Source organism: Oryctolagus cuniculus, chromosome 1 (genome assembly GCF_051225735.1).
Source record: "Oryctolagus cuniculus isolate XC-2025 breed Fujian yellow rabbit chromosome 1, ASM5122573v1, whole genome shotgun sequence".
Taxonomy (NCBI): Eukaryota; Metazoa; Chordata; class Mammalia; order Lagomorpha; family Leporidae; genus Oryctolagus; species Oryctolagus cuniculus.
This window is the reverse complement of record NC_142867.1, coordinates 220,345,108-220,360,402: the sequence shown is the minus strand read 5'-3', so window position 1 is coordinate 220,360,402 and position 15,295 is coordinate 220,345,108. Positions and strand designations below refer to the sequence as shown.

Below are 15,295 nucleotides of genomic sequence, written 5' to 3'. Positions count from 1 at the left end.
CTGATCCTGCTCCTGATTGGAGGAGAGCAGCGTGCTCGGCGTGTGGGTAGCAGAGCATGGATTGGTGGAAGAGGACTATAAAGGAGGAGAGAGACAACATGCACCGGAAACATCTAAGGGGAACACCTGAGCAGCCCCCGAGAGAGCCGGCCGGCCGTGTGCTGCTCCTCCGTGGAAGCGGGGAAAGTAGCAGGGGGTACCGCCCCTCCACGGAGGTGGAGGGGTCGGCAGCCAACACGGGAAGGACCAGCAGCAAACCCGGGAAGGACCGAGCAGACAAAAGAACAGCGCAGGGTCTAGTGTCGTTCCTCCACGAATGGGGGAGCAACACTTTCTTTTTTTTTTTAAGGTTGATTTTTACTTATTTGAAGGACAGAATTGGGGGGGGGTCTTCCATCTGTTGGTTCACTCCCCAAATGGCCACAATGGCTGGAGCTGAGCCAACCCAAAGTCTGGAACCAGGAGCTTTCTCCAGGTCTCCTATGTGGGCGCAGGGCCCCGAGCACTTGGGCCATCTTCCACTGCTTTCCCAGGCCACAGCAGAGAGCTGGATCAGAAATGGAGCCGCTGGGACTAGAACCAGCACCCATATGGGATGCCAGCACTTCAAGCTGGGGCTTTAACCTGCTGCACCACAGTGCTGTCCCCTGTGCTCTTGTCTTTCCATGCTCCACCTTCCTCACTGTAACCTACACTCTGTCAGGAGGGCCCAAGGAGTATGGTCTGCACCAAATATTGTCCACGTATTTTCCAATCACTGTTCCCTTTTAGCTCAGTTTTTCTTGGATCCTTTGAATTCTGAGAATTGAAGCCTTTGGATCAGAGATTCCTAGGCAACTTAGAAGAAGCATGCATGTCTCTACAGAGATAAATGGGAACATTGGTCATGTAACCTTGAGAGGTGAATGTCACCTTTCATGCAGAAGTTATGTAGAGGGCCTTGCCTCCCAGCAGATTGGAGAGTTACTAGCAACTCTTCAAAATTATATGGGATTTTATGGTTTTTCAGAGTGATTCTGCCAATGTTACTTTCAGCTCACAAAACCTCAAAGGAGTAGGAGTTTTCATGCCTCATTGACAGATAAGGAAACTGAGACTCAGAGAATCTAAGGGTCATTCAATTCATAGAACAGGGGAACTGGATCGGAACTCAAGTCGTCTTGTTCTGAATATAGAGTTTTTTCCATTACACCATGCTACCTCCCAGAAATCATTGAAAGCCTGCACGAGAAAGGTGTTTCTGGCACCTCAGCACAGAAAGGAACTCTGACCACATTTTCCCATGGAAACATTTTCACCCTGCTGGTTACGATCTATGGCTCACATAGTAAAGTACTGTGTTTCAGCTATTCACTGGCCTTCCAGTCAGTCTAGTTGCATTTACATAGCACCTACTAGGTAGGACTGCAGCAAAATTTTTAGAGATTTTTTTTCTACTCTGGCAAGGGACATGGACATATGCAGAAGATACTCATAAAAGAGGAGCCCCCTAATCCTTCTGTCACCACCATTCATTCTTCTTTTGCTTTTTCTTGGGATTCCAATGCAAGTTAGAACTAATCTTGTCAGTGAAAGGATGGTACCATCCATTAGAATTGGAGATTTAAAACAAAACAGCTTTCGGAGGTGTAGCAGGTAAAGCCGCCATCTCCAGTGTTGGCATCCCATATGGGTGCTGGTTCTAGTCCCAGCTCCTCCACTTCCAATCCAGCTCTCTGCTGTGGCCTAGGAAAGCAGTGGAAGATGGCCCAAGTGCTTGGGCCTCTGCCACACACAGGGGAGACCCAGAGGAAGCTCCTGGCTCCTGGCTCCTGGCTCCGGATCAGCGCAGCTCCAGCCATTGCGGCCATCTGGGGAGTGAACTAGCAGATGGAAGACCTCTCTCTTTCTCTCTCTCTCTCTCTCTCTCTCTCTCTCTCTCTCTCTGCCTCGGCCTCTCTGTAACTCTGCCTTTCAAATAAATAAATATTAAAAAAAAAGACAGATCTCAGCCCAAATCAAAGTTTCTAAGCTATACCACTGTGTTATTTTTAAATATCATTTTGGTTCTTTCTCCCTGCTGAAAGTCTGGTGGGAAATCACCGTGAATCATGAATGTCTTCCATGTACCTCCTGTTCCTCAGGAAATGCTTTCCTCGTGGGCCTCAGTTCTGATACTCTGAGTGCCTCTTGGAGACCTAGTTCTTGTTACAGAAGTTTCTGAAACAGCAAACAATTTGTGAAGAAGGGACTGGGAACTGTTTGGTGTAACACATTATGACTTCAGAAAATAATATTTGGAGCTGGTATCAAGGGCTTGGTTGGAGAGGAAGTGCCTGTGTCTATGCAAGCTAGGCCCAATGGCTGTCTCATCTGAGCTGCTTCTTGATCCTCTGCCATCACTATCCCAATGGAACCCTCTCTTATTTAGGGCTGAGTTTGAAATGGAAATTGTTAGTGTCCTTCAATGTGTTGTGAGCCTCCTTGCTAACTCTTGAGGAGCTAGAGTCTCAGAGAGGCGTAGTGACCCACCCAAGACAATCATGCTATCTCTTCGATGCCATGCCCTCTTGGAGGTAGAGTCAGCTCTGTGGTGGCCAAACGCTTTTGCTTGATTCAGGACAATAAGCAGGTTTATTCTTCTCTTTTCATTGTCCTTTCCTTTTGGTCAAAATGTCAACATGTGAAAAGCAAGTTTAATTCTGCCTTCTATCCTTATAACTGCCCATTCAAAAAACTGGTCTCTGAGTTATATGATTAGCTTGGTCATGAGAAAATCATCTAAAATAGTAATTGGTAGCTCTCAAGTAACATTAGGAAACAACCTTCTATGGTTTTGTGATAGCTATTCAGACTTCCTTTACATTTTTCTCCTTTGCTTTTGTTTTGGAATCTTTGCTATATTTAGGTGAATAAAGTGCTTGGTGGATTAATAGAGTACATGACATGTTTACTGAGCAAAAATCTGGTCATAATTTGGAAGGTGAGATAGCCTTAGAGTTTCTAAATTTTGTGGGTTTTTTTATGCCTAGTTAATACCGTGCCAATTCACTGAAGCCTGCATGGCTTTATAGAAAAAATACAGAATTTATTGGTATACAGACCTGGGTTTGTGTGTTAGCTCAATAATTTACTTGCTGTATGATAAAGACCAGTCACTCAGACTCAGTTTCCAAGACTGTACAATGGAAGTCATTCTCTTCCTCCACTTCTCTCTCTGCCCCTCTTTTTTCTCCTCACATGTTTCCTCCTCCTCTTATTTTATTTTAACTTATTTGTTGTTTTATGTTGAAAGTCAGGGAAGGGTGAGGGGAGGGGAGGAGAAGACAGGAGAGGAGAGGAGACTCTTAAATACTGTACCATCCCAAAGCCAGGAACTGAGAACTCAATATGGGTCCCTCACATGGGTGACAGGGATCCAACTACTTGAGCCATCACTTGCTCCTCCCAGGGTGTGCATTACTGGGAAGCTAGAATCAGGAGCAGAACTAGGACTTTAACCCAAGCACTACTATATGGGATATGATATATCCAAAGTGGCATCTTAATCACTATGCTAAATGCCTGCATCCTCCTCTTAATTGTAATCATAATAACCATCTCACAGAATTGTTATGAAGATTAAATGACATGATAGATAGGGAAGTAATTTATGAAGTCTAAGTGATGATAATGACACACTGATAGTGATAATGGTTAATATCTTTAGGTTGCTGTCTCTAGACAGGGGATAAAGATAGGAGACTTCATTCTGTGTTGTCTCTCAATCATTACACCTGAAGCTATAGGAATTTTGAAGCTTGAACTTCAACCTATATTTCTACCTGACACACTACCTGATGCTAGTCAAGGCAAAAGACTCCCATAGAAGTTTCCAGGTACACAACCACTACCTGAGGTCCATTTCCTTTCTTTCCTACTCAAGAAGTATTATTTACAGGCCAATGAGTGTGAGAGAAAATTTTAGATAATCATCTAATCAGTTCTCAAAATGTGGTCCTCAGACTCGCAGCAACTGTCTTATATGGGAAATTCTTAGAAATTTAAATTTCCCTTTATTTAATGAAGTTTACTTGGGAATTTGTAAGAAATTTAAATTTTTTTATTTAATAAAGTTTTATTTTTCCAAATGTATAATGCACTGGACTGTTCATGCATCTTTACCGGCAGCTGGGGCATCTCCATTCTTGGTATTTCTGATGTAAATTATTTGAGCCCTGTGCTTTGAAACCAGTTTCAGAAGTCTTTTACTCAGGAGCTTCTAAAAGGGCTGCAGTGGCCAGGCACCTGCAAATTTTCAGTCTCTCAGAGCCCACAGCTTGAGTTATGAGCTTATAGTTGGGAACTTCTTACAGAGCTTATCATAAGTAGCTTTGTCCAATAAAAGTAGGCTGTTGAGCTTGTCTCAGACTTGGCCTTAGGACCACTTCTTCTCTCTGGATTTACCTCCAGATTTGTTCACAAAGTACTTATCTTTCTTAGCTGATTTTCCAGCATTTTCTTCTTCTCACAGTATGGTGAAGTGTGGAGTGCAGCAGTGACCACCTCAGCCTTGCAAGCTGTTGAACAACAAAAAAAGAGAAATTTAAATTCTTTTTTATAAAAGATGTCTTTTATTTATTTGTAAGACAGGGTTATAGAGAGAGGTAGAGACAGAGAGAGAGGTCTTCCATCTGCTGGTTCATTCCCCAGATGGCCGCAAAGGCCAGAGCTGAGCTGATTCGAAGCCAGGAACCAGGAGCTTCTTCCGGGTCTCCCACATGGGTGCAGGGGCCCAAGGACTTGGGCCATCTTCTACTGCTTTCCCAGGCCACAGCAGAGAGCTGGATTGGAAGAGGAGCAGCAGGGACTAGAACCGGAGCCTATATGGGATGCCAGCACTTCAGGCCAAAGCTTTAATCTGCTGTGCCACAGCGCTGGCCCCGAGAAATTTAAATTCTTAAATTCTACTACAGGACTCCTGAATTAGTAACCCTGTAGGTAGGATCCCACAGGCTACATTTTAGCAAGATTAACACAAGAAGATTCTAGTGCATGGTAAAGTAGGAGGACCATTGGTTTAAATTACCAAAAAAACAAACATTCTTAAATACTTTATCTATATTATTTGAAAGTAATAGCTTCTGACTTCCTCCTCGTGGATTATAATACCATAAGTCAGCATTGTACTAGTGCATTCCTTCCTTCCTTAGGCTGGAAGCCAGATGTTTACCTGATGCTGCTCACAACATGGTTTGCAGGTCTTCTAAGTATTATATCCAGACATATTCCACAGCAGAAACGGATGCTCTTCCTGTGTTTTCATCCTAAGAGAGATCAGAAATTTCTTGGTAGCTATGTGGCACTTTCTACCTCCTAATTGGTTGACCTTCTGGGTCAACCAGTACCAAATAATGTGATCAGCTTACAATTTGGACTTTATGGTTTCCTGGGGGGTTGATCCATGAACAAATTTGGGGTTATGTCACAAGGAAAAGGGGTGGAAAGTCAAGATCCATATCAATATCCAAATGAAAATCCTTAGAAAATTAACCTTATGGAGAAGATGAGTTGAAATTCTAGAAGACTGAGTGGAACATACCAAAGTTCCCACAGGCCATGAAACCCAGTGAAATGATAAATATGTTGACCATGGCACCACTACCATGCAGTGAATGTGTAATACATGCCTGACTTGACGGATCTGACATCATTGATCCTCATAGCAGCTCTCTGAAGACCCTGGTATTAGCCCTTCGTGATGTGTAGTTGAGATAACTGAGGCTCAGAAAAGCTGTGAAAATTGCACAAGTTTATGAGCTAATAAGGTCCCCATGTAATAATATAAAAATGGAAGGTAGTGAAAATGGGTCTGAACTTTAAAGCTGAGACCTGAAGCCCGAGTTTGCAGAAGATAGGACATATCAGACAAGGACTCACGCATAAACAGACGTGCGACCATAGGGAAGTGCCAAGAATAATAAAAGATGAGTGAATCTGACATGGCAGTTCATTCATTCATTCATATTGATTTTGAGCACACATTAGATGCGAGCACTGGGTGTGAAGCTCTGGCGATATTGTGGGCCAGAAGGAAGTTTGGAGGAGTACTTTTCCTAAGAACTCACACATTGTATGTGACCTCAGACACATCACTTTCCTTTGTTCTGTGCCTGTTTTTCCACGTAGAAAATAGAAGACTCACATCAGTGACCTTCTAGGCTGCTGATTCTGTCTCTGACAATGTCAAGTTGGAATATCCCAGCTCTGCATTTGAGGGAGACACATTTTTAAGAGCTCTGAGTTCTAATCTCAAAACTGTTGCTCACTATCTGTGAGTTTGGATATGGTCATTGATTGTACACCTCTGCTTCCACACTGCAAAATTAGCATCCTAATGAGAGGATTGCAGAAATCACATATAGAGAGCACTCAGCAAGTGTCTGGCCTATTGCAAAGAACTTAATATATAGCACGTGCAGTGGCATGTGCCTTTCTTTACACAATCTCCCCAAAACCAATCCTTAAATTTTCTGTAGGCTCAAGAACTCTTTAAATAGATGAGAGAACTGAAGTCTAGAGAGGGCAGGTGAGTCACAAAGTAAAAAGTAAGTCAAGTTAGAGCACAGCCAAGTCCAAGCCCAGGTTCCTTTCCTCTCCAGGGAACTGAAGAGTCAGTGAGTCGCTCCCTCCCCTGAAAGTCTTGGCCATCCCCAGTAGGCAAATGGAAATCTTGGGGCAATGAAGTAAGTATCACCTCTTTATAGAGCGGAAATTACTCTAAAAGAGTAATTGGACTTCTCCTGCCTGGCTCTCTGGAACCTGGAGATGGATAGTTCTGTTCCCATATTCTCCCAACTTTCTATCAATTCCTTCCTTCTTTAGCTGGCAATGGCTGATCTGGCACTTGGTGCTTGGCTGTGTACTTTCTGCTCAGGGCTAGGATTCTGATCTGTCCATGGGAGTCCATCAAGGCCTGTGTCTGAGTGGAGGACACATTGGGAAGTCACACATCACACCTCCATCTCCTGTGGCTTTTCACCTAACAGGAATCCTAAATAATACCCATTTCCCAGTGTATCCTTGGAGGTGAAGGGGAGCAATGTTAGGAAACATGTGGAGACTACAAAAAGCTCACAGGAAATATAATTAAAAGATGAGTTTATTTAGGTACCAAAATTTCTAAAATCCATACATAGTAGAGGTCTTCAAATGGTTCACAGAAAATGCAATTTGTAAACAAAATGAAACTATGTATATTCTGAACTCTGTTCTAGAAAGTGAGAATAAGGCATTCAATAAGCTCCTATTATGGTGTTCTTGTTCCAGTTGGAATGATGACAACATAATAGATGTACAATGCAATGTTAAAGAATAGTTTGTGCTTCAAAGAAAAAATAAAACGGTATACAACGATAGAGACTGTGGAGTACCATCTTAGCTAAGGTGCTCAGAGAATACCTCTCTGAAGAGGTGACAATTAGGAAGATACTTACAGGGCCAACACTGTGGTGTAGTGGATAAAGCTGCTGCCTTGGTGCTAGGATCCCATAATCAGTGCCAGTTCAAGTCCTGGCTGCTCCACTTCTGATCCAGCTCCTTGCTAATGATCCTGGGAAAGCAGTTTAAGATGGTCCAAGTCCTTAGGCCACTGCACCCATGTGGGAGACCTGGAAGAAGCTCCTGGCTCCTGGCTTCAGATTGGTCCAACTCTGGCCATTGCAGCCGTTTGTGAAGTGAACCAGCGGATGGAAGATTCTCTCTCGCGCGCGCGCGCTCTCTCTCTTTCACTCTCTCTCTCTCTCTGCCTCAGCCTCTCTATAACTCTACCTTTCAAATAAATAATTTTTTAAAAAAAGAAGATGCTTGCAAGATGCAAGGGAGTGAACCATGTGGCTTGCTGAATTGCTGAATAAAGACTGCTTCAGATCAAGGATATAACATTAGTAAAGCCCCTAGGACATGGTCAAGGTGAACCAAGGATGAAACAGTCCTTAAGGTATAGTCAGCAAAGGGATAGCAGAAACAGCTCTGCCCCAAGGGGTGGTGAAGCCTTAGATTGCCAAGGTTTTATAGTTGATAGATTTGACAGTGTCACGTACTCTGTAGAGTTCTAGGCTAATATGAGTACCCATGACTCATAGCCGCTTCTGCTTGCCTTGGGAACATATTTATGCATCAAGGGACAGATATTTTACATCACATTGAATCCTTAAAACATTCTTTAAAAGTATGTGTGTGAGTAGGGGGTACTTCTTATTTCTGTTTTATATAAGAGGATATCAAAGGCATGAAGCTCAATTTTGTTGGAATCCAAAGATGGTCCTTTGCCTGCTGTGACAGACTTCTGGTTTTTGTTTTATTTTTCTGTTTGTTTGATTTTCTTTAGTTTTTTTCCAAGCTTTATGAAAACAAAAATCTGATGCCCGCTAATGTCTATATACATACTGTGGGTACCAAGTGAGGGAAAAATAGAAACAGGCCAGATGGGTACCAGAGAAATCTGGCCAAAGCTCCGATTCTGTCTGCAGAGCAGACTCCATGGATACATTGTATAGATTGTTCCAAGAAAGAAATACAAGTAGTAGTAAAGATATATTCCCTATTCACACAGGGTTATTATAATTATCAGAAAGGATTAAGTGCTCAATAAATACTAATTAGTATTCTCTCATTTGAGTAAAATGGGTTGCATTCTTAGAATTCAAAAAGACAGGTTGACCTCTCTCTCTCTCGTCTGACTTTTCCTTCTCCTTCTCTCTTGTTTGTCCTGTCTTCCCTGACTTTAACTGATCCCCCCCATCCTAGGGATATCAGGTATAGTCATGTAGGTTTCACAGTGCACAATTCTAATGCATCCAAAAGTTCACCTTTCTCCTTATAAACATCATAGACATGTATTAACCATCAATCAGTTTGTTACAACAAATTGTTTTTTTTTTATTTTTTTTTTTATTTTTTGACAGGCAGAGTGGACAGTGAGAGAGAGAGAGACAGAGAGAAAGGTCTTCCTTTGTTACAACAAATTGTAACAAATCAAAATATTAGAACAAGTTTCAGCTATGTAGAAGAAAAGTATCACAAGAAGGTAGCTTTTTCTTTTCTCTTCTGATTTGCACAAAGGAACCATATGTACCAGCAGACCCTCTATGACTCTCATCCTTCCAATTTGTAAAATGAAGCACTGAAGCAGATGATGCCCTAAGCTCCCCTTGGCTTTAGGTCCTTGCAGGTCCAGAAGTAGTCACTGAATTCCCTAAGCTCATTAAATCAATGTGTGTGGAGAGAGAAACTGTGGTATGAGCTATGACCCCAAAAGGACCTGAAGCCTACCTTACTTATAGGTACCTGCAAATTTGGAATGATAATCTTACCTTGCCTACCTCAAAGAATTTTTACAAAGATTCAATAAGGAAAGAGAATGGTTTGCAAAGCCTAGGGAACTATCTCAATCTGAGAACTTTCTTATAGACAAGCTCACACACTCATAAACATAAGTAATTATGTGTGTATTTGTGTATATATGTAGTGTGCATATGTGTAGTATGTAAAAACTGCAAATGCACAGTGTTAGGTATGAATTAGAAGCTTATAAAACATGTTTACTCATTCACTGTAACCCAAGGCGGGTATTAAACAGTAGGAAAAACTGACAAGCCAAATTTTCCAAGCTTAAAAACCCTTTTATAGCTTTCATTGTGGACTGAAGAGAGAACTTGTTTCCTCTTCTCTATTTAAAGGAAAAATTCAATATAAATGTCAAGGCAAGGCAGTCATTTTAATAGAGTGAAAAAAATCTGTGGATGTGAGGGATAGATAAAGGGAGTTGGATGAAAATGGGGGTCACCTTCCAACTCTTCCTCCTTTGCCTTTCAGATCATTTTCCCTGGGAGAGGCAGGACCAGAAGTCATTCAGGTTGCCCTGGATAAATACTTTTCTGGACCTTCCCTTACCCTCTCTCCTTTTTCATTTTTATTTATTTTAAAGGCAGAGGTGGAGGGAGAGAGGAGAGAAGGGAGAGGAGAGACAGAGATTCATTCACCCAATACCAGCAACAGTCAGGGGTGGGACAGGCTGAAGCCAGGAGACAGGGACTCTATGAGAGTCTTCCATATGGGTGGCAGGAATACAAGTACTTGAGACATCATCTGCTGCTGGCACTTTAGATGGAAGTTGGACTAGAAACATGAGCAGGACTTGATTCTAGGTATGCTGATATGGGATGTGGTGTCCTAAGCAGCAGCTTAACTTACTGTACCACAATGTACACCCTCCTTCCTTCCTTTTCTGTGTGTTGAAGGATCCTGGTTTCTCTTGTTCATGGTCTCTTTATGTCTCCATTTCTCTTTTTTTAAAGATTTATTTATTTATTTGAAAGAGTTACACAGAGAGAGAAGGAGAGGGAGAGGGAGAGGGAGAGAGAGAGAGAGTCAGTCCTCCATCTGATGGTTCACTCCCCAGTTGGCCACAACTGCCAGAACTGCGCTGATCTGAAGCCAAGAGCCAGGAGCTTCTTCCAGGTCTCCCATGCAGGTGCAGGGGCCCAAGGACTTGGGCCATCCTCTACTGCTTTCCCAGGCCACAGCAGAGAGCTGGATTGGAAGTAGAGCAGCCGGGACTCAAACCGGTGCCCGTGTGGGATGCCGGCACTGCAGACAGTGGCTTCCCCACTACGCCACAGCGCCAGCCCCTATGTCTCCATTTCTTTCTGGTTTTGTCTATACCTGTGTTTATTTCTGTGGCCCTTTCTCTGTCTCTATTCTTCCCCTTCATTCTGAGTCTGTTTTTATCTCCATCTCTCTAAATATCTGACTGTCTCTCAGCTTCTCTCTGATTTTCTCTTTTTGCATTTTTGTTTCTGGTTCTCTGTGTCTGTCCCTGTGTCCAATTTCTGTTTCTCTCTAAGTTTCTCTCTCTTTCTCTCTGTCTCTCTCTCTGTCTCTCTCTCTCATACACACACACACACACACACACACACTTGGAAATCTACCTCTCTGCCACCTTCCAGGTCCCACCTCCTTCTGAATGATTCACCTCAACTCGGTGAAATAGTGTTACTTGCACGACCAGAAAACCTGACTCATCTTTGTGCGGGCCTTCTCCCCACCCTTCTGGAGGCCAGTTCTCTCCAGGGGTGGAATGGACATGGGGTGTGCATTTGTATGTGCGTGCACAGGTACATGTGTGAGTGTGGAGGGGGCAACGGGTTTGAGGAGTGGAGTGGGCTCAGGATCTCATCCAATCCTCTTGGCGCCTTGCTGGGATTCCCAAAGGCTGCTTGTGGAGGGTCCTCGCCAGATTTGTATTTGAAGGTTAGGTTCATCTTCCACCTTATGAGAGAAGAAAAACTGAAGATATCTCACTATCTGGCAACCACAGGGTTTGAGTTTATATTTAGACAAAGAGGGAAGCTTTGGGCATTCAGCAGTTTTTCTTCTCCAGGCACTTAATGTCTGCAATTCTGGTCTGGAAGGAGCAAAAAGTGCTAAGTACATGAGGATAATTTACTTTCTCTGGGTTGTTGAAGTTTCCCTTTTTGCTTACTTCGTATACAATGTTTCATGAATTAGTGTTTCCCATAATAACAGAAATAATAGCAATAAGACTGCCGTTCAGTGTTTACCATGTGAAAGTAGTATGCTAAGTGCTTCTTATACACTGCATAAGTGAATTCTCAATATGGGTCCATTGATTCTGTTGCAGTAGCTGTTTTTACATCCATTTTACAGATGTGGAAAATGAGGCTTAGAGAGATTGAATCAATTAGAGTCATTAAGCAAAATTAAGATGCAAACCCAGGGATGAGCACAGAATTGTCTTTTTTGCAACTTCTCCCTCCCCAAAGAGGATTTGACTTGGTGTCCTAGTAAAGTTAATTGTCTAACTCAGTAAACATGTGTGGAGGGTTCAGCAAGAGCAGATTCCTCATTAGGCACTGCAGGGGGTGACTATAAAGCTGCATTAGTCATGGTCCAGCTCACAGTCTGGATGAGGGGACAAGAGCACATGGCCAGCTTCTGAAGTGTTGGATTGAGAGTTAGAAAATACATAATCTGGTCCCAGTCCCTAGTACCTCTTCAGATGGGCACATCCATTCCCCAGACTTCAATTTCCCCTTCAGTAAGATCGAAATCTTCACTTCCATCCTGCCATGCCCACCTCACCATGTACTTGTGGAACTTATAGATGATGAAGCAGCAGGGGCACACTTTACTATAAGCTGTAAAGGGTTTTATAGAAGGAGAAAGCTGTGGAAAGAGAAAGGCATTGAGCAGCCAGTGTGGGTAGCTGTGATGATGCAGTAGAGGGTTTGGCTTGGTAGGAACAACAGGATTGGGCAGACATCAAGAAGCAATAATAGGCCGGCACCATGGCTCAATAGGCTAATCCTCTGCCTAGCGGCGCCGGCACACCGGGTTCTAGTCCCATTCGGGGCGCCGGATTCTGTCCGGTTGCCCCTCTTCCAGGCCAGCTCTCTGCTGTGGCCCGGGAGTGCAGTGGAGGATGGCCCAGGTCCTTGGGTCCTGCACCCACATGGGAGACCAGAAGAAGCACCTGGCTCCAGGCTTCAGATCAGCACGGTGCACTGGCTGCAGTGCGCTGGCCGCAGCGGCCATTGGGGAGTGAACCAATGGAAAAAGGAAGACCTTTCTCTCTGTCTCTCTCTCAGTGTCCACTCTGCCTGTCAAAAAAAAAAAAAAAAAAAGCAATAATAGGGACAGGCATTTGACTGGTTAATTAAGATGCTTAGGGGTCGGCGCCCCGGCTCACTAGGCTAATCCTCCGCCTTGCGGCGCCAGCACACCGGGTTCTAGCCCCGGTCGGGGCGCCAGATTCTGTCCCGGTTGCCCCTCTTCCAGGCCAGCTCTCTGCTGTGGCCAGGGAGTGCAGTGGAGGATGGCCCAAGTGCTTGGGCCCTGCACCCCATGGGAGATCAGGATAAGTACCTGGCTCCTGCCATCAGATCAGCGCGGTGCGCTGGCTGCAGCGTGCCAGCCGCGTCGGCCATTGGAGGGTGAACCAACGGCAAAGGAAGACCTTTGTCTCTGTCTCTCTCACTGTCCACTCTGCCTGTAAAAAAAAAAAAAAATGCTTAGGATGCCTGCATTTCATGTCAGAATTCAAGGTCTGGCTTTGCTTTTTGCTTCAAGTTTCTTGCTAATTTACAGTGTTGAAGGCAGCAGGTAATGGCTCAGGTAGCTGGGACCCTGCCACCCAAATAGGAGATCTGGATTGGTACCTGGCTCCTTTGTTTGGCTTGGCCAACCCAGGTTCTTGTGGACATTTGGGTAGTGAATCAGTGGATTGAAGCCCTCCGCTTCTGCCTTTCAAGTTGTGCATGTGTGTGTTTAAAATTGAAGCAATAGCATTAATTGGGGAGATGTCCTGCTGTATGAGGGTCTGGTAGCTAGACTAGGAGAGCCAGACTGAGGAAACAGTGATAGGGAGATAAAGAGGAATCAGAACAATGGGGTTGGTCACAAAATCAAATCAGGTCAAGATTGGAAGAGGGGTTGATGAGCTTTCTCTCTATGATGGTTATTTTCCCTGCAGAGGAAGGTGACCTGTATAGGGTCTTCTGGGGAGGCAAAGGCAAGGCAATCTCCCTGGTAAGTGCTCTTTCATGTAGGATTCAGTGGCCTCTTGAGATTGTGTTTACCAACTCAACCCAAAGACTGATGCCCAAGGAAGCCCTAGTGTCCGTCTGCACCCATACCATGTGCCTTCTTTTGTAGTAAACTCAGGCTCTAGGTCTCAGTTGGGGAATAAGACAGAATGGGGGTAGGTGGAAGACAACTAAATAGGTAATTAAAAGATAATGAGTTAAAGACCACAATGGAAGGAGGCACATGAAGTTGTGGGAACCCAGATTTGGTGATGGGAGGGTAGAGCCCAAAGTTTCCTATATGGAGGTAAGGGAATGGCTAAGAAGAGGCTTAAGATATTGTGTATGAACAAAAATTTAAAGGATGAGCATGAGTTTTTCCACATGTTTACAAAGCCTTAGCCACGTCATTAGTTACCTCTCCAGGCTTACCCCACCCCCACCACATTCATTCATTGGGTCTTTCATGAATAGCCACTGTGTCCCTCACTTTCTGCTACAGTGCAGGATGGGGATGTCATAAACAATGTGGATAAGACTCCTGAACTCATGGAGCTAATGCCATAGTAATGAAGTGAAAATTAAGAGGTAAATAAACTGGCAAACACACTAACTGCAAGTTGTCCCTAGTGCTTGCTGGAAAATCAAGAGTTCTATTATGAGGCATAATTGAGAGCAGACCATATTGGGTGTGTCTTATTGGGGTGGCACAGAGGGTTCTGAAGATGAGATAAAGGAAGAGAAGAGGCCAGGTTGTCAGAGAACTGGGAGAAGAGTTCTGCAAGCTCCAAGCACAGAAGTTGGTCCTAAATTTTCCCCATTACAGCCTGCTCCTTTCCCCAAGTCCCTTCTCTGTATGGAGTCAGGTAACCTGTTGGCACTGGAATTCCTCTGTGTCATGGGCACATATGTTCCCAGCTTAGGAAAGGTCCTTCATCACATTTTGTGTGCCCTGGTGTGTCCTTGGGACTGAACATTGATCTACCTTGGTAGTACTGATTTGATATCTAAATGATCTTTCCCAGGCACTGTGTGGATTTCCTTTAACAGCAAGTCCTTACATCTGCATCACACTTGTCAGATTGCAATTTACTTTTAGACTTAATTTAATTTATTCCTCATGTATCCTCTGCAGAGTAGATATCACATTTTACAGACTGGGTCACTGAGGATCATGGAGACTGAGCAATTAGGAAGTGTGTATTGTGGTGGAAAACACAAAGACCTTGGAATTGGATTAATCTGGGCTCATATCTCAACTTTTTTGTGCAGTTGCTGTGTAATTGGGCAACTTGCCTCTCTGAGACTCTCTCTTCTTTTTCATAAAATGAGAGTAATGACTCTAGTCCTTCCAAATAATGTCCTGTTTCACCCCATTTGTGGACAAAAGGGCTCTGAGGACCCACCTTCAGCAACCTTACGGTTGCCACCTTCTTACATAGGTTGGAAGACATTGAATGAAGTGTTTGGCCCATAGAAAATTGAAAATGGTAGAGGAACTGAGAAATTGATGAAAGTACATTTGGAACAGTTGGTTCTGGTTCTTTCCACTTCACAATATTGTAGCATTTGGGAATGTGTTTTAAAAATGGAAGGAAAAAGAAGAAAAGAGGAAGGGAGTGGAGAGGAAGGGAAGAGAAGAGAGGAGAGAGAAGAAAGCAGAAAGGAATAAAGAAAGAGAAAGGGAGAGAGAGGAAGGAAGGAAAGAAGGGAGGGAGGGAAAGAAAAAG

The 15,295-nt window shown here is 43.8% G+C and overlaps 1 protein-coding gene and 1 pseudogene across 6 annotated transcripts in view; one reads left to right on the top strand and one right to left on the bottom strand.

Annotated features, from left to right (window-relative positions):
- The window catches only part of ASTN2 (astrotactin 2), a 1,018,233-nt gene that overhangs the window by 933,459 nt on the left and 69,479 nt on the right, over window positions 1-15,295 (top strand). The gene's annotated exons all lie outside the window — the stretch shown is intronic.
- LOC127484759 (small ribosomal subunit protein eS25 pseudogene) lies at window positions 4,130-5,612 on the bottom strand (annotated as a pseudogene).